Source organism: Pinus tabuliformis, chromosome 8 (assembly GCF_031772625.1).
Source record: "Pinus tabuliformis cultivar Carrire ecotype Pingquan chromosome 8, CPIR1, whole genome shotgun sequence".
NCBI lineage: Eukaryota > Viridiplantae > Streptophyta > Pinopsida > Pinales > Pinaceae > Pinus > Pinus tabuliformis.
The window spans coordinates 589,434,047-589,453,743 of NC_142294.1; positions in this window are offsets into that span (position 1 = coordinate 589,434,047).

Below are 19,697 nucleotides of genomic sequence, written 5' to 3' on the forward strand. Positions count from 1 at the left end.
GTAGAAAACGATGAGGGCAAAGGGAATGGTACAGATGAAGTGCAGATCAATCAAATGGACATATTGCAGCTGAAGAATAACATCATTCCTAAAGGCTTGATACCTCTAGAGGAACGTTTTGACCAGGATGATGTAGCCCGCAAGCCAACATTGCAGCCAACAGAGAAGGGTGTAGAAGAAGTCAACATCGGTACAGTTGCCCATCCAAAGTTGGTAAAATTGTCCAAAGCATTACCGCCAAAGATCAAGGACAAATACATGAGTTTGATGGCTTCATTTGTAGATGTGTTTGCTTGGGATTATTCTGATTTAAAGACCTATGATACAAATATGATTCAGCACACAATACCCATCAAGCCCAATCAAAAACCATTTAGACAAAAGATGAGAAGGATAAATCCAAAGTTGCTGCCATCTATCGAAAAGGAGGTAAATAGGTTGTACGAGTCAGGTTTCATTGTGCCCATTAGATTTTCAGATTGGATATCTAACTTAGTGCCTATACGCAAGAAGACCGGTGAGATCCGTTTATGCATTGATTTCAGAAATCTAAATAAGGTTTAGTTGAAGAAAAACTATCCACTACCCAAGATGGACCATATACTTCAGCGAGTAGTGGGGGCATCTCGTATGTCACTGCTTGATGGTTATTCCAGATATAACCAAATTTATGTCCATGAAGATGATAGAGACAAGACAGCATTCACCACTCCATGGGGAACCTTTCACTATGCCAAAATGCCCTTCGGTTTAAAGAATGCAAGTGCCACATTTCAGCGAGCAATGGACTTGGCTTTTGCAAATGAGAAGGATGTGTTTTTGGTGGTGTACTTGGATGATTTGACGGTATTTTCGAAATCTGATGAAGAGCACATGCATCACCTAAAAATTGTCTTTCAAAAATGCAGGAAATATGGTCTATCGCTGAATCCTAAGAAGAGCTTGTTCGCCATGGAGGAAGGCAAATTACTTGGGCACATCATTTCAAAGGATGGCATTCGTACAGACCTAGCATGTGTGCAAGCAATTCAATAAATCGATCTACCTAGGAACAAAAAGGAGATACAATCATTCAATGGTAAGATGAATTTTCTGCATCGCTTTGTGCCTAATCTTGCAGAACACTTAAGAGAAATGACCAACATGCTTAAGAAGGAAAACCAGGTGAAATGGAAAGAGGAGGCTATAAAATCTTTCAACTTGGTCAAATTGGCCATTTCTTTAGCTCCAGTTCTAGTAAGCCCGGACTACACTCAGGATTTCATATTGTTTTCATTTGCTTCTGAGCACACTGTGGCAGCAATATTATTACAGAAGAGAGATGATCATGAAAGACCCATTGCATTCTTCAGCAGGTCTATAAGGGACACAGCTTTAAAGTACAACATCATTGAGAAGCAGGCCCTAGCATTGGTGAAGGCATTGAAGGATTTTCGGGTATATATCCTACATTCCCACATTCTGGCCTACGTTCCTAATACTGTTGTAAAAGATGTTTTAGTGCAGACCAATCTGGAAGGGAGAAGAGGAAAATGGATTGCAGCCTTGCCGGAATATGATGTGGAAATAAAGCCGATAAAGCTGGTCAAAGGACAAGGGTTGGCGAAGCTAATGGCCAAATCAAACTTGCATGCCTTGGACATAAATCTGATCGCTGCCATGTCCGATGAGAATGAGGAAGGAACGTCAATTCAGGTATCTGAAATGTTTGCTTTGTCCCCATGGTATTCAGATATAATATATGTGCTGAAAAATCTATCACCACCACCCGGCATGACTAGAAACAAATCGAGAACACTCAAATTGAAGGCTGCCAAGTTTTGTATTTTGAATTCTACATTGTATTGGAAAGATCCTGGTGGCATTTTGCTAAATTGTTTGGTGGAAGAGGAGGAAAAGAAAGTCATGGAGGATTTCCATGGAGGAGAGTGTGGTGGTCATCTTTTTTGGAAATCAACAGCGAACAAAATTTTGAGAATAGGGTACTACTGACCTACTTTGTTTGCTGATGTGCATAAGATGGTCAAACGCTGTCATAAATGTCAGATTTTCGAAGGAAAACAGAAATTACAGCCTTTGCCACTAAAGCCTATTGAAGTGAGTGCTCCCTTCCAGCAGTGGGGGTCGGATTTCGTTGGGGAAATTCATCCCGCCTCTTCCGGACAGCATAGATGGATCCTTACAGCGACAGACTATTCCACAAAATGGATTGAGGCAGCCCCTACCAGATAAGCCACCGACGCGGTAATCATTTCATTTCTCAAAAATAACATCTTGTCTCACTTTGGTTGTCCAAACAAATTAATCACTGATAATGCAGCAACTTTCAAATAAAAAAGGATGGTAGAATTTTGTCATAAGTATCACATAATTTTGGGTCATTCAACTGCCTATCATCCACAAGACAATGGATTGGTAGAATCTTCGAACAAATCTTTGGTCAACATCATCAAGAAGCTACTGGAAATAAATAAGAAGAGCTGGAACAAGAGGTTGGTCCATGCGCTTTGGGCAAATCGGATCAGTCAGAAAAAGTCTATTGGTATGTCACCGTTTGAGCTTGTTTATGGAGTTGATACAGTATTCCTCGCCTCTCTTGCTGCCCCAGTGGTTAGACTTCTTCAGGAGATCGGCAGTGAAGAAGATCCCATGCAGAGAAGGCTGAATCAAATGATCCACTTGCAGCAAACAAGAGAAGAAGTTTTCAAGAACACATCCAAGTTGCAGGAGAAGATAAAGAAAATCTATGACAGAAAAGAAAAAGCAGATAAATTTCAGTTGGATGATGTGGTGCTGAAGTGGGATGCAAGGAATGAAGAGAAAGGCAAGCACAAAAAGTTTGAAAATCTATGGAAAGGTCCTTTCAAGATTGTAGCATATAGGGGTCAGAATGCCTTTCTTCTGAAGGAAATGAATGGGGAAGATTGTCCTGGAGGGCCGATCAATGGTCGGCTACTCAAGTGGTATCACTGCTGATCTATTAATGCTACTTCCATTGTCATTGTAAATACCATTTTTATTTCAGTTTGGTTTTAGTCTGTAAAGTTAGTTTTGAGTTATTTCAATGTCAAGTAGAGCCAATTTCTTAGTCATTTCAGTTTCATAAATAAGTCAGAGTCCTGTGCTGTTTGTCGAAATGATGACTCCATAGCCCAATGGACAAAAGGCACTGTTTAGATCCTCCAAACATCCACTATTCTTGGCACATCCAAGGAGCTACCATCCCCCATTGGAGCCAATGTTAGAGTCGGTCTGGTCAGCCCTCCATCAGAGATCAAAACTCTTTGTGCATTTCAATTTTAGCTGTCCCGCTCCATTCACTCAGCTGCATTTCACTAGGGACATGCCATGATCTGACAGAGAAAGTTATGCTTATCATTTTCCATCATGTCTGGCTCCTGCTGGTTCAGGTCTTTGTCCATAATCACCGAAGCTCATGACAGTCTAGGTCTGGTCCTTTACAGGACAAAGTCATTTTTATGTTTGGGTCTAGGAATTCATCAATTTGGTCTTTGAAAACATGTCCAGAACAAGCCATGCAGGCTAGAGGGAGGCCTTACACATCTATGGTTCAGAAAGCTTCATCATCACCTGGAGAGACATCGACTCAAGAAAAGTAAAACAAGGTCAATTATGACAAAAAATTTCCAAGAAATCACCAGTTGAATTTTCAGATGCAGTTATGATTTACATGGCCAAATGATCTGTCGTACAATCCTTGCAAAGAGGTGCCAAAAATTTCATCATTTGAGCCAAAATGTCAAAGGGAAAGTGAAAATCGGTGTGTTTAAAGGTCAATGAAAAAGTGAAAAACACAACATTAGAAAAGGGGTTTTCAAAGAGGCAAAAATAAAACCCATCTCCTCCAAGGCTATAAATACATGTCTTGACCCAAATCAAAGGCATTTTGCTCTTGCAAGACTTGGAGAAAGCATTTCAAATGTGTGAGGGTGAGATTGGAGAAGTTTGAGTGAGCGGAAGCAGGTTTTGGGAGCGTGCAGCGCATATAACCAAGGGCGCGGTGCACACGCAGCTAACCCGTCGTTGAAATATTGCATAGGCGTGGCACATACAAGGTGCATGGTGCACTGGGAATTGCACGCGGCGCACATAGTCCAGCGGCCAAGAAACAGTGCCAAACCACTTCAAACATCGGGGAAGGCTATCAAATTGAGAGGTAATCCTTATGACATCGCCTGCTCATCAAGTTTTGTCAAGGATATGGTGTTTGTGAAGAGGTTGAATGTCACCCAAAACACATAATGTCACCCATGAGAATATCAACAAGAAACGAAAGCTGGGTTAATAAAATTTGTGTTGATATTGCCAAGGTTTCACTCCATTCACTTATTCCCCTCACCTATCATTTTTTCCCAATCCTTCCTTGTCATTTTTCCTAAACCCCTACCCTAAGTCACTACCAAACCCTCTCCCTATTCCTCCACTATTTGGTTAACTCAAAGTCACCACGAAATCAGCCCATTGTGCAAACTAAGCTATGGGAGAGGGTGCATGGTCAAAGGGTTAGAGAGTCAAAACAATTAGGAAGAAATTCGGGTGTTGTCATAGCGCATGGCGCACACACCAAGGAGCGTGGCACACTCACTGGGCGTGGCGCACATAGGGCCTGCCCACTGTGTAAATACAACACTAGTATGGCACATACCCGGCGCGCGGTGCACTGGGCAGAGTGCGCGACGCACTGAAATACAAGGCCCAGAAACTATCCAATCTGCCTAAAAACTTTTGGATGCTCACCAATTTTGAAACGTAGGCCACCTACCTCAATTCTTGCATCAAAAATTGAAAGGGATAGCATGGTGGTAGGGGTATAAATCAAGTGCAAACATTTTTATAAAGCCAACAAAAGAGAAACAAAGAAATCATATTCCTAGGGTTTATGCTACAGTGACAAAGCTGCCAATATATTTCAAACCCTACCTCATAAACCCTATACCCAAACTACTCCCAAATCCCTGATAAATGTATCCATTTAAACCCCTATTCCCATTTCATAATTCCCCTCCTAATACTCCCTGTTTTATTGTCCCCTTGGTGGCAGATTTTCAGAGCAACTACCAGCTTCATTAGAATTCAAGGGCAACATAAAATTCAGGGTACAAACAACAGTAATGGCATCAGAAGTTTGATCAGAGTATGAGGAGGAGACCCATAGTGACACAACGTCGGGAGAAAGGGCCCAAAGGAAACATCACTGGAGTGGCAGACATCTTAGAGACGAGCCAAACACCCTCACCGAGTTGCAGGCATGCCCTCTTGCTATGTCTTGCTTCCAGCATTTAGCATGTCTCGAATTTTGTTAGAGGGTGGCAAATGTCAGAGTTCATCATGAGTTGGCCCATGTTTTTGCACTTCACCTACATGGAGGACAGTCCATCATGGCTGGGGTCGCTTTCACATTGACACCCGAGACCATATCAGTGGCAACATGCATACCCAACATTGGAGAGAAGTGGCATAAAAAGAAAAAGGTAGAGAGGCATCATTATGAGCCTTACATCAAAGACAGCTGTTTGAGCCACCTCACGAGAGTTTTTCCATTCAGATTTCTGAAAGATGAGTATGCCCCGCTCATGAAATTGATCATGAAGTACTTCAGTTGCGAGGGGAGGTTTTCTCGCCTCTATGCCTATCACATCAGGTTGCTCATGCACTTTACCAGGGTGCGGATGATGAACCTCCCATTTTTCATTTGCGGGAACATAGAAAGGATGAGAAATTTCATGCAGCACAAGACCTCTCGACAGCAACTCAACAGTGTGTATCACTTTGCCCTTATCCGGATTTTGGTCGACCATCAGTTGGGATTGCAGGGTATTTCTTGGGAGGACTTCATCTCCCGTGACTTCTTCAACGCTCCACAGGTGGTTCCAGAGGTAGAGCATGAGGTAGGGGGCCCGTCTCATCAGTATGAGCGACATGAGACTACCGCTATGCCAATATATATCACCTATCAGAGAGGCAGTAGACCCTTATTTGCAGCAACAAAGTGAGTGTTATCTCCACCCAGGGTGGAAGGGGCCTCGCTTCCGACATCAGCATCATAGGAGCAGGGTAAGGGCAAGGAGCCAGTGTAGGAGGAAGGGCCATTAGGTGAGCGAGAGACTGAGTTTGTTCTCCTCCAGGATGATGAGACAGATGCAGAACCAACAAATGAGGAGCTCACAAAGATCATCAAGGAGCAGCAGTTAGTGATTGATTCCTTGTCCCTTGACTTGGAGAGGGCCAAATGGAACATGAACTACCTGGAGTAGAGAAACAAATAGCTTGAGGACCAAAAGATGATCATGAAGCTACAGAACATCCGTGAGCATCGCCAAGCTGCTCAAAGAAGAAGGGTTGCGCTCACATCTTTGGAGCAAGCAATCAATGAGGATCGGGAGGCCAACCTTGAGAGGGTCAACATGCATTTGGAGAGGCTACTAGACAAAGCTAACTAGGTCCTTTCTCTATTGAGACATATGGCTTTCCGTTACAGGGTGCGAAACATGAGTGCACAGGCCCGGATAAGGAGTTTAAAAGCAAAATTGAGGAAAGCAACAAGAAGGGCAAAACGGGCAAAAGAGCAAGATAGGCTTAGAATCTTGGCTAACGCTTCCTTGGCTCAACATGGCACCCCATAGAGAACCTCCAGTCCAAATTTCAAAAAATTTGGGGAAATTTTGGTCACTTGATAATTTTTTGGGTAAAAAACATGGATTTTCTCCCTGTGCGCCGCACCACTGGCGCGACACTAAAATTCTAGGGCTCCAATTGAGAAATGGCTTACAGATTTGGATTCAGCATCGAAAATTATGACTACTGGTGTCCGGGCAAGAGATTTGGGCAAGGTCTGGGGCTCCTAAAGGTCAAAAAACACCCAAAAATGACCTCTCTGCCACGTTTTTGACACACAGGAAGCAGTCTTGGGAGAATGAAGATTTGGAGGGGAAAATGAGCACTAAATTTAAAAATTCTATTTGGGTTAGGAAGTAGACAGGATTTCCAGCAAGCCCACTTGGGCACATTTTGGACACCTGCAAGTGCGCCAAAATAGGCCCCAAAGTAGCGCGACGCACAGAGAAAATGGTGCAGCTCACAAAGAGAAAATTGCCAATTTTCTTCCGTTTTGCGAAATTTTGGTTCGCAATTTCTCCAAGTGGGCCCGGTCATCTACACTTCGGTTTTTTGGCACCAAAGGTGGCATTTAAAGAGTTTTTTCTCTAGATTGGCTTATATCCAAGTGGCAAAGGAATGTGAGAGTCCATGGAATGCCACTCTCACATAGGAAAAAAGAGTTTGATCGAGCAAAGCATTGATCGAGTTCTCTCATACACTGGCATAATACATTTCTTAACACAATATTCATTCAATCGAGGGTTTAGTAAACCCTTGATCAAGATATTTTAAATTTTAAATACATATATTGATCAATCCTTTTAAGTGCTCAATCAAGATTTCAAGAGCCTAAAAAAAAGTTTTAGCTCCACTTCTATAGATTTCTTTTGCAACACCATCTTTTAGCATGGTAGAATTAAGGAAATATTTATCCTTAGGTGGTAGAGTTGATCACGTTGAATTCTTGATTTTAGGCTTCTGTGATTCGTCTTGTTTCTAAGATTGTTTTTTGGATTAATAACATAATCACTATTTATGGTCGATGTTTCAAACCAACTACTATGGTTTATCCACATTGGATTTGTTTTGAAATTTTCCAATTCATATGATATTTTCCATCTATTTTATTTTAAACCTTATGCTTGAAATTTGTTTGGATAGTTTCGAAAGGGATGAATAAAAGATCAATAACATAAAATATGCAAAATTAAAACATTTCAAAAAATCACATTCACTTCATTTATGAGTCTTCTCCCAAGGGGTAGTATTTTTTTAATTTATTTATATAATAGAAAAAATTCATGCATGAAAAAATGTGTTTGAAAAATGCAATTCAAATATTAATTCGACAACTTCGAAAAATAATACAAAATATAATTTGGCATGAAAAAATAATATTTCAATATGCATTGATTAGTGCTCACTTTGTATATTGCTCACACACACACACACGCACACACATTTGATACTAAGTTATTTTGCACAAACACACATACATGTTAAGATGTGAGAAAAATTGCAAGGACAAGCATTTAATTTAATGGAAATTTGATAGACAGGTTATATGACACTAATAGTTTTTAAAAAAAATATCATTAGGAAAAAAACATAATTCAAAACAAATTTTGTTTTTACTCTAAATAAAATTTCATAAAACTTATGTGAATTTTGAGGGCTTCAATTTGATAAAAGTGTAAAATTTTCAAATTACATCACCACATTTGGCCCAAATGCATAACCCATCTTCATGGATTTAGCCTTACACAGTATTAGTCCCCAAGCCCCACCCTCATATATGAGGGTGACCCTGATCCATAAAATACCATGGATATCCAACTTGATAGTTTGTCACAACAATTCTAATAAAAATATAGCAAAATTTGAAATTTATACTATGAGGGTTAATTTTCCTTAGATTTTCTAGATTTATTAAATTATTGTTTTTTGTTTTTCATTCAATATATGAAATGAATATTATAGAGAATAGCTAAAAAAAAATGACTGATAAACCATAATAACACTAGTAAATGATCTAAGAATCCTTTTCAGGAGAAGTCGAGCTAGAAGGTGAGGCTACTCTATTTTATATTTCTTTGAATGGAAATGTTACATATGTAGACGAGTGAGACTTGTGTCCCATGGGTTGATATATAATGAAAACCCTTTCTATGAATCTCTCCTTTTATCCACTCTAAGCTACTATTCTCTATTATGGAATAAAATACACTAGAATACAATCCAACCCTTTTTCCTCCTAGTGGCCCACTTATAACACAACTCGATAACAAACTAGTTGTGTTAAATTGGACCCATTCAACCTTCAAAATTAGTTTTAGATTTACCATTATAGAGTATTATTCTTATTTCCCATGTACTTAGCCCCCATTGTATAAGCAACAGGGGCTAAAATAACATACTCTTGAATTATGGTAGTCAAACATGATTGGTCAACTTCCAAGAGTCCTAAAATTTATGCTTGAACTTTGATTGACATGAATCTTAAACTGTTGGAAATGTATTTTAGTGCAGAATAGCACTAGGGGGCGATACTCTTACAAAGATAATTTTTACACCAAATTTTTTTAATTTAATGCTTCAAATTGACATGATACGGCTTCTGAACCTAATTATTCAAACTAGTTCCTCTTCCCAAAACTACTCTTGTAAGATGATTTATCTAATTTTTCTACCTAAAGTCATTTATATGGATTAAAAGAAATATTATAATCTAATTGAGATGATACATCCGAATTTTTAGATTATTTTTGTCCCTTACTAAATGGGGTGAGGAATTTTTTTTTCTACCTTCTCCATAGAGTACCATTTAGCCTTGCTTGGAAGTTGTCGTTTCAACCAAACTGGAAAAGGTCATGTTCATCCTAATTTGAAATCTTCCTACTCTTCTGCAAAATTGTATCATCTAGCAACTCTTCGTATGAATCCCATTATAAATCCTCTATAGAACGTAGTCATACTCCGCTTCCTAAAATAGCAAGGAAGGCTCATAGAGTTTCACTTTTGAGTAAATGAACATGTATGGTGGTGGGATGAGTTTATAGGAATTATCTCACACATTTTCTAGTATCTCGAAGGGTTTGTATCATAGAGACTTCATTTTCTAACTAGGACCCTATAACCCCTCTTTTTTCAACTATAACCATCTTCTTTCTCCCATCTTGAATAACTTTTCTGTCTTGTATTGATCATGCATGGCCTTGTACTTTTCGTATGACTTATTTAATATGTCTTTTACTTGCAGATGGATTTTCCTAATCTTGTCCATAAATTTCCCTTCCATTAAACCACCCCCTATGATATCATCCCTCACTCCTCCTTGCTACCAATATGTAATATCCAATGGTAAATACGGAAATTTTCCAAAATAAGTTTCAAATGGGGATTTTCCTATAGAAGTGTGGACTTATCTATTATATGACTATTGCACATATACAAAATCTCCATTTGAAAGTATTTGTATGCTTTCAATTGTAACCCTGCAAAGTATGCACCAAAGTCTTATTAACTACTTATGTTCTGCCATATGACTATGGATGAAATTTTTTATACCTCTTGAACTTTATGTCCATCTTGTACCACAATGTACTCCAAAATGCATTGATAAATCTTGTGTCCTTGTCTAAAACAATGCTCCTTAGTATTTCAATATGTATGCATACCTGTCTTGTTGCTCCTTTCCTATTGATGGTAATTTTACATGACGTGGGAGTGTGCATATTATTGAACCTCTCAACTACCACGAATAGGTAGTCATGTCCCTTCCTAGATGTTCATAATCCTTCGAAAATATCCATGGAAATTATTTTACAAGGATAAGTGGGTACATGTAAGGGATGGCATAGACCTTATATCATGTTTCTAGGATTACATCCTCGTATGAACCTAGTTACATCTTCTTTCATCTTGGGATAGTACACATACCTATGTATGTTTGCCATTGTCTTCCCTACAACAAAATTCCCTACAAAATTCGAAGTGTGAGCTTGTATCATTAGCTATAACTTCCCACCTTTCCAAATACATAACTTGTCTAACCCTTAGAGTAAACCATTCTGGAGATGATAATCAATTTTCTTCTCCCCATCGTGCACATGAAACTAGCTATGCAACTATTGAAACACCTCCTTAAAGTTCTCATCCTTTCTATATGTCTCTCTTCATGCATCAAGAGTGAAAGTGTTCATGTGCATCAAAGTTCCCAAAGTTATGATTTTTTTAGTAGGTGACCTTGAAAGCATGTCAACCGACTTGTTTGTGCTTTACTTCTTGTTTTTTTATCACTAAGTGAAACAATTATAAAATCCCATCCACTTGTAATTCCTAGTCTTTTGTAACTTAGTTTGGGCTTGCAATTACTGTACTGGCTCATGATCTATGTGGATTACTATGTCTTTTCCCATCAAATAGTGCTTCCATACTTTAATAGTTTGTATGATGGCATATAAATCCTTATCATAGCTATGGTTTTTAAGAATTTCCCCATGAAATACATCAGAATACTGGCATATAGGCCTTCTTCCTTGCATCAATATCCCTCTCATATCCTACGCATGCACATTCATCTCTAGTTCAAAGGGCTAATGCAAGTTAGCTAATGTAGGAATCGATGTTTCATTGACTTTGTTCTTTAACTCTTCAAATTTCTTCTACTATCCCTTTCCATACTGGAAAATATTACCACTTGCTTTTATTGCGTGGAGTGGTGGAACTACTATTGAAAATAAGGTTATACATTTCCTCAAGTACTATGGTTCCCCAATAAAACTCCTAACATCATAAACTCTAGTAGGCACCAACCACTTAATTATGGCTCCATATTGGTAGGATATATTTTTAGCTCTTCTCCGCCAATCACATATCCTAAATACACAAAATATTCTTGTGCAAACTCATATTTCTTGATATTTTCTAGTGATTGGTAATTCTTTGATGTTCCTAACACGTAGGTTAAATGTGAGATGTTCTCCTTGTTGGGTTGTGTTATATTCTTTCCACTACTAGCTCACCTAGGTTGCGTAGCGAGGGTTGACAGGGGGTTTAGGGGGCTGAGTGGCCCCCCTCTACAGGGTCTGGGGCAGTGCCCCAGGGAAATTGTTTTGGGACACTATATTATGTGGGGCAAACCTACCTATGGTTTTGTGCATGGTTTTTGCACATGGTTTTGGGCGTGATGGTTTTCGGTCCATGGTATTGGATGCTTTAGCATGTATATATATGTATTGTAACATTGAAAGGAACATAATGAAAAATCAATCTGGTAGTCCTGTTTTTGGGATCCACGGGAAAATATCTGTGTATATTTGTTTTTTTTTTTTTTTTCTAGGTTAAGACTAAACTAAGTACCCACATGGAATTGAACCAGTGACCTATCGCAAGGAGTGCCTTAACAGCGCACCCATTCACCCTCAATCCAAAGCCCCGTGGGCATCTGTGTATATTTGTTTTATGTGTTATGCTCTCGCACTTTTTTTCTGTGTTTTAGAATTCACATGTAGGTAATTTCTATACGGGGTTAAAACCTACATTTGGTATTAGAGCTGTTTTGGCTTCAAGGGGACACCTTTGTTGCTAAGGGGTTTTGATCGAGCTTGTGGTAGATCCTGTTCAGTGGGAGATCTAGGGATCGATTTTGGTGGTGAAAGAAGATGGTGAGCACTGGAAAGATAGAGATCAAGAAATTTAACGGTCAGAGTTTTGAGTTATGAAAAATCAAGATTGAGGATCTGTTGGTGGATAAAGATTAGTGTATCGCAGTAGATCCAAGTACTAAACCAACGAGAGTGTCTGATGAAGAATGGAAGAAGTTGGATCAGAAGGCAAAGAGCACAATATGATTGTGGGCTTCAGATTTAGTATTGTTGAATGTATTAGTGAAAGCTACAACGAAGGCCTTCTAGGACAAGTTAGGGACTTTGTACCAATCTATGTCTCTGGTGAATAAACTGTTCCTATGGAAAAAGGTATATAACCTGAGGATGAAAGATGGAGACTCGGTGACAAAGCATTTGAATGCATTTAATACTGTCGTAAGCCAATGATTTTCTGTTGATATTAAAATTTTAGATGAAGATAAGTGCATTAGTTTGTTGTGTTCTCTACCAGATTCATGGGATAGTTTGGTTCTTGCAATAGGTAGCGATGCAACTACCTGGTAGTTTGATGAAATAGTCTCATCCTTTTTTATGAAGGAGATGAGACAAAAAAATATGGAGAGCCAAAATGGTGATGCCTTGTCTATACGAAGATGGTCCCAGAACAGAAACAAAAACAAGTCATCGAGTGGGAGATCTAAATCTAGAGGGAGATCTAAATCTCAAGGAAAACTTGTAAAGGTGGTGTGCTGGAAATGCAGAAAGTAAGGGCATTACAAAAGGTACTGTAAATCTAAAGCTCCTGTTAAAGGAAAGGGATCCGATGATGCTTGCTCTACAGAGGCAAAAACCACCTCAGATGAAGGTGGGGATGTATACTTGGCTTCGTCCAGTACACATGCAGATCATGAGGCATGGTTGATTGACTCACGTGAATCCTTTCACTTCACTCGCCATCGAGAGTGGTTCTACGAGTATGAGAAATATGATGGTGGTGATGTCTTCTTAGGAGATGATAGGAAGGCTAGAATCGTTGTCTAGGGAAAAGTAAAGTTGAAGTTGCAAGGTGGAAGCGTTAGAACACTTCCAGGTGTTCTGCATATTCCTGTATTGGCCAGAAATCGGATTTCTGTATGTGAGCTCGATGATGTATGTGTAAAAACAGTGTTCGAGAAAGATACCTACAAGATGGTTCAGGGAGCACTAGTATTGATGTGGGGAGTTTGGAATGGAACTCTATACAAGCTACAAGGTAAGACTATTGTTGATGGGTGCAACAGTTCTGTGGTTCCTAAAAGTGAAGTAGAAAATCTAGTGGCCTCTACAGAGAAGACCATGTTGTGGCGTCAAAGTCTTGGACATATTGAAGAGAAGGGCCTTCGAATACTTCATGGTTAAGGTATGATTAATAGCTCTCTCAATTTTGATTTCTGTGAAAATTGCATGTATGGGAGGTAGGATCGGGTGAGTTTCCCCTCTTGTGGTAAGAGGGCGAAACAAATATTAGAGCTTGTGCAGAGTGATGTGTTTGGACCTGTGTAGGTTCCATCACTGGGTAAGTCTGTGTACTATGTACCATTTGTAGATGGCTTCTCAAGGAATACATGGATATATTTCCTCCAGAAAAAATCTGAAGTCTTTGACAAGTTTAAAGAATTTAAGGCTCTGGTGGAAAACCAAATAGAGAAGAAGATAAAGGTGCTGAGGAAAGATAACATTGGAGAGTTTTTCAGTAAGGAATTTGAAGAATTCTGTAAGAAGTGTGGTATAACACAACATAAGACTACTCCATACACACCTGAGCAAAATGGAGTTGTAGAAATAATGAACAAGATGTTGATGGAAACTGCAAGGAGCATGCTCAGTGGTGCTGGGTTAGGACATGAATTCTGGGTAGAGGCAGTGGAGACAACATGTTACCTAGTCAACAGATCACCTTCATTAGTATTGGAGGATAAGACTCCACAAGAGGTATGGACTGGTAAGAAACCCTCTCTTTTGCGTCTGAGGGTATCTGGATGTGATGCATATGTACATGTTCCAAAGGAGAAAGGAACAAAGTTGGATAGCAAATCTGAAAAGTTCATCTTTATTGGGTATAAGGATGGTTTAAAGGGTTATAAGCTTTGGAACCCAGTAACAAGGAAGTTTGTGTACATCGGAGATGTGGTGTTCAAAGAGGTGAAAAATGTTATTAAACATGAAGTCCCATCAAAGGAACCTGAGAAGATATATTTTGATCTAAATAAGGAAGAATCATACTCTACATGAGAAGAATCAGAAGATGAAGAGCCACAAACTCCGGTCGTGAGAAGATCAGTTTGAGAAAGAAGGCAACGAGAAAGGTATAGTCCATCTTCTTTCTGTTCAAATTTTTCTTTATCTATTATTGATGATGATCCCAAAACTGTGAAGGAAGCAATAGATTCAAAGGATGAAAAACTCTGGAAAGGGGCCATGGTTGATGAAATGGCATCCTTGCACAAAAATGAGTCTTGGGATTTGGTGGAGTTTCTAGCTGGAAGGAAACCCATTGGCAGCAAATGGGTGTTCAAGAAGAAGAAAAATGTAGTAGGAAAGGTGGAGAAATACAAATCTCAGTTGGTAGCAAAAGGTTATTCCCAAGTGTCGGAATTGATTTTGGTGATATTATTTTCTCCTGTTGTCAAGGTAGCTTTTATTAGATTACTTTTATCTGTTGCTGCTACTTTTGATTTTGAGTTAGAACAGTTGGATGTGAACACAACATTTCTCCATGGGGATCTGGAATAGGATATATACATGAAGCAACCTACAGGCTTTGTGGTGAAGGGTAAGAAAGAACTGGTATGCAAATTAAAGAAGTCTCTGTGTGGGCTAAAATAATCACCAAGGATGTGGTATCAGAAATTTGATACATTTATACATGGACTTGGCTTCACCAAAAGCAAAGTAGATTACTATGTGTATTTGAAATTAATTGGTGATCGTGTTATTTATCTGGTCTTGCATGTGGATGACATGTTGCTGGCTGTAAATGATAAAGAAATTATCCAGGACTTGAATACCCAATTGTCCTCCAAATTCGACATGAAGGATCTTGGTGCTGCAAACTATATTTTGGCCATGGAAATTAAAAGAGATCGGGCAAAGAGGAAGCTCTGGTTAAACCAGAGGAAGTATGTGGAGACAATATTGCAGAGGTTTAATATGCAGGACAGTAAACCACTGAAGGTTTGTATTCTTGTAGGTGTAAAGTTATATGTTGAACAGTGTCCCAAGACACAAGAAGAGGAAGAGGACATGTCTCGTGTTCCATATGCAAGTGCAGTCTATAGCCTGATGTATACAATGGTCTGTACTAGACCAGACATTACACATGCAGTGGGAGTATTGAGCAAGTTTATGTCAAAAGCAGGGAAGGAGCATTGGACAATAGTGAAGCGGGTTTTCAGGTATTTGTGTGGCACTAGTGATTATGGTTTGTTATACCAAGGAAGACTAGTATTGGATAGAGTTTTGGATATTTGTGGCTTTGTTGATGTAGATTGGGTTGGAGATCTAGATCATAGAAGATCTAAAAGTGGGTATGTGTTTAACCTATTTGGAGGTGCAATCAATTGGATGAGTAAGAAACAATATATGGTAGCCACTCATGCAAGCAACGAAGTAGTTTTGTTGCAAAGATTGTGTTCAAGTATGGGGTTAGTACAGGGAGCTATAAGGATAGACTGTGATAACCAAAGTGCAATTTTCTTGGCAAAGAAACTTACTTACCATTCAAAGACAAAGCACATTGATGTTAAGTATCAATTTGTGAGGGATATGATAGAAGACAAAAAGGTGTTGCTGGTAAAGGTCGACATTTTGAAGAATCCTGCAGATGGATTGAAAAAATTTGTGAGCTCTGAGAAGTTCCCTTGGTGTAGGAAGACAATGGGAATTGTAGGGATGGATAAATGACTAAGCTCTCTTATGGCCCCCTGTGGAAAGAAAACAACAAGTAGGAGAATGTTGGGTTGTGTTATATTCTTTCCACTACTAGCTCACCTAGGTTGTGACGATTCTGCAGCCTAGGGGTCATAGGGGGTTTGATGGGGGAAGGTAGCCCCCCTCTACCGGGTCAGGGGTAGTGCCCCAGGGAAAAAAAATTTGGACCCTACATTAGGTGGGGCAAACCTACCTATGGTTTTGTGCATGGTTTTCGCACATGGTTTTGGGTGTGATGGTTTTCAGTCCATGGTATTGGATGCTTCAGCATGTATATATATGTATTGTAACATTGAAAGAAACATAATGAAAAATCAATCTCATAGTCCGGGTTTTGGGATGCAGGGGAAAATCTCTATGTATATTTGTTTTATGTGTTATGCTCTCACATTGTTTATTTTCTGCTTTTTAGAATTCATATGTAGGTAATTTCTCTATGGGGTTAAAACCTACACTCTTTGTAGGTAGCAGTGTATACCATTATATCATCCAAATACATAATAAAAGATGAATATAAATGTGGGCATAGTATATCATTCATTGATATCAAGAATGTAGTTGGTGCATTCCATAAACTAAATGGCGTGAATAACCACTCGTATAGAACTTATCTAGTTTTGAAGTAGATTTTTAGGTATCATCTTTCTTGAAGTAAATTTTTAGGTATCTTGTTTTCTAACTCGAACCTCATGATACCTTGATATTAGGATCAAATTGGTGAATATTCTCGTGAAATATTCTCATGCACTTCCCTGATGGTGGTAATGGCTATCTGATGCTTCTATTATGTGCGCATTTTTACTTTACATGAGTTATAGGTTAATGAACTAATTCTTGGCTTCTAATTCACCCTCTTTCTGATGAATGTTTTCTCCCTCATTCCAGGCATTACACTAGCTATTAGTTGTGAACTACTTTGTAATTAGTTCCTAGTGCTCCTTTACTCTTGTATTTCTTGGATGGTTTTAGAAAACTAACTCTTCTTGATATGTACTTATTCTTAATTTTGTGTTGTTATATTCTTGTGATTTTTGTTTCAAGTTTGATATTTGTGGGTTGATTCATATTCGCGCTTTAGATACTTCACACTTTCCTTGTCATTAATTCACTCAAAACCAATGAGAAAATAAACATATATGGTGGCATCTAGGCCTACATATTAGACGTGACTCCTACCTCAAACAACATGAGATCTAGTTGGGACTTCATACTGGGGAGATCCCCTTATGTTTGGCAATGAATTTTTCCCTGTCAACGCTATTGTAAAAGTTTCAAACCTTGGTGCATTATAATTACATAAATATTCGCTAAGGGTTTCATGTCTTATGAATGTTCCTAAATTCAAAACTAATTATTGTCATAGTAAAAGGCCAAGGAAAAAATAAAATAAAAACTTTACCTTATATCCTTAAAGATTCTGTATGGGACTGGGTTTGAGAAAAATGTGATGCCACATAGACCTAAAGAAGGATTAAAGGAGTTTATGTATGTGACACCATCAGGCCTAACTTCTCATTTCCCTAGGTGTCCAAATAAATCCTCTTGGATTAAGGAAATGATTATAAAGTGAGATCCTTTAAAGGGGGAATGGGGGTCGTAGAAAGAATAACTCTATAACGCTAGTGAATTATCACTAGAATCATCTTTCCTTGCACATGAGATGAGCCCATTTCATTGGTAATCTAAGGAGAGAAATAAATTGGTGATTAGAGAGGAGATCATGCTTCCACTAAGATAATTTTTTCCTTGTATACCTTTATGTTAATATGAATAGAAATTATTTCCCTTCCAGGGCTTTGTTCATGACATGGAAAACTTAATTGATTTATCATATTGAGTTTTATTTGCAATCTAATATACCTTCCATGGGTGCAAGAATTGTATTTTTTTTGTTTGTTCTTGTGTGCAGGAGCTCAAGTCTAGTGGTTGGAGTGCGATCTTCATTAGTAAGAAATATGTGTAATCTTCACTAATATGTAAGGATTGAGGTACATAATTTTTTTTTGCTTATATGTAATATGTGTGTGGATAATTGTAGTCTAGAGATTCAGGGTTGAGATGTTTTTATTCACACACTATATGGCATAGCATGATGTAAGGTTTGTGAGTAATTTGGGCCTTAGCGCAAAAATGAAACCTAGGCTAAAGAGTTATTTCTTCATATATCTCACCTCAATATCTCCTATACAACATGCAAATAGAAAATCTCAATCCCAAATTACTACATTACAACCATCCACATACATATCAGAGACGAGCAAAGAGAGTGTTTGTGCCTTAACTGTCCCAGGTTGATGTATATTATTCCTTTATCTTGCTACTAAATATATTTTTCCTACTTGGATATCTTCCTCCAACCACTAGACCTGTCTCCTAAAAATAATAAAATACAATACTTTACTTTATGGAAGGCATATTAGCTAGTAAATAAAACTAAATATGATTAAGCAATTAAGTTTTCCATGTCATGAAAAAAACATTTGAAGGGAAATAATTTTTATTCATATAAATATAAAGATATAGAAGAAAAAACAAATCTTCATAGTAGCACAATATCTAATCCAAGTGGAGGCTAATGGCCACCAACCTATTTCGCTAACTCATAGCACAATTTATATTTTGGTAATTTTTCTCTACAATTCTAAGGTCTTGAAATTCCAAATATTCTTTTGAGGCCCTAACAATTTTTTTTTGTGGAAATGGGCCAATGACAATTATAGACTACCATTTATATTTAAAAATATTCCTCTTGAATAGAACTTTCCTAAATTCTATCATGTGTACCAAACAAACATCTTATGGCAAATTTACGACCCTAGGAAGTTCATGTTCCAACTTACCCCATTAGGGCCTAAAATCCTTTTGTGCTTTGTCTCCTAGGGTTAGGATTTTGGATGTTATGGTTTATCATTGCTTCTTTTTGATAAAAAAGCCTCCAAGTCTCATTGTAAGATAGTTTGGCGAAGGCATGTAGCCAACACATCTATTCTTAGATATAAGCTACCAGCATTCGAGCTAGTTTATTTTCATTCTACATGCATATAGTTTCATCATTTTAAATTTATTAATAGAAGTTAAGTTTCATTGTGTCTCTCTGTTTTTGTTATAAATATGTATTTCATTTTCTTCCCTTTATAAAATCATATTAGTGGTATTAGACTAGTCTTCTCTTTATTTATTTTTTTGAGAATGTCCCCAACAAGGTTAGGGTATCAGGAGTTAGGATAAAGGGATTCTTCTCTTTATCATATTAAATGGTTGCTCAAAGAATCCCTTGAGTGACACAAGAATGAGATAATGGATAATTTTTTGTTAGATGCCAATAGGAAACACATGTTCATCAAGAGGCCACTTTGGAGGAACCTTCCCCTTGAAGGTATAATTGAAATTTGATATTCATATATTTTAAGTCCGGATAGATGTAGATACTCCAAAAAAAATGGTTAAATGTGGTAGAAGAGTATTTTTTGGTCCATAATTTTTTTGATAGAGAAAATATTT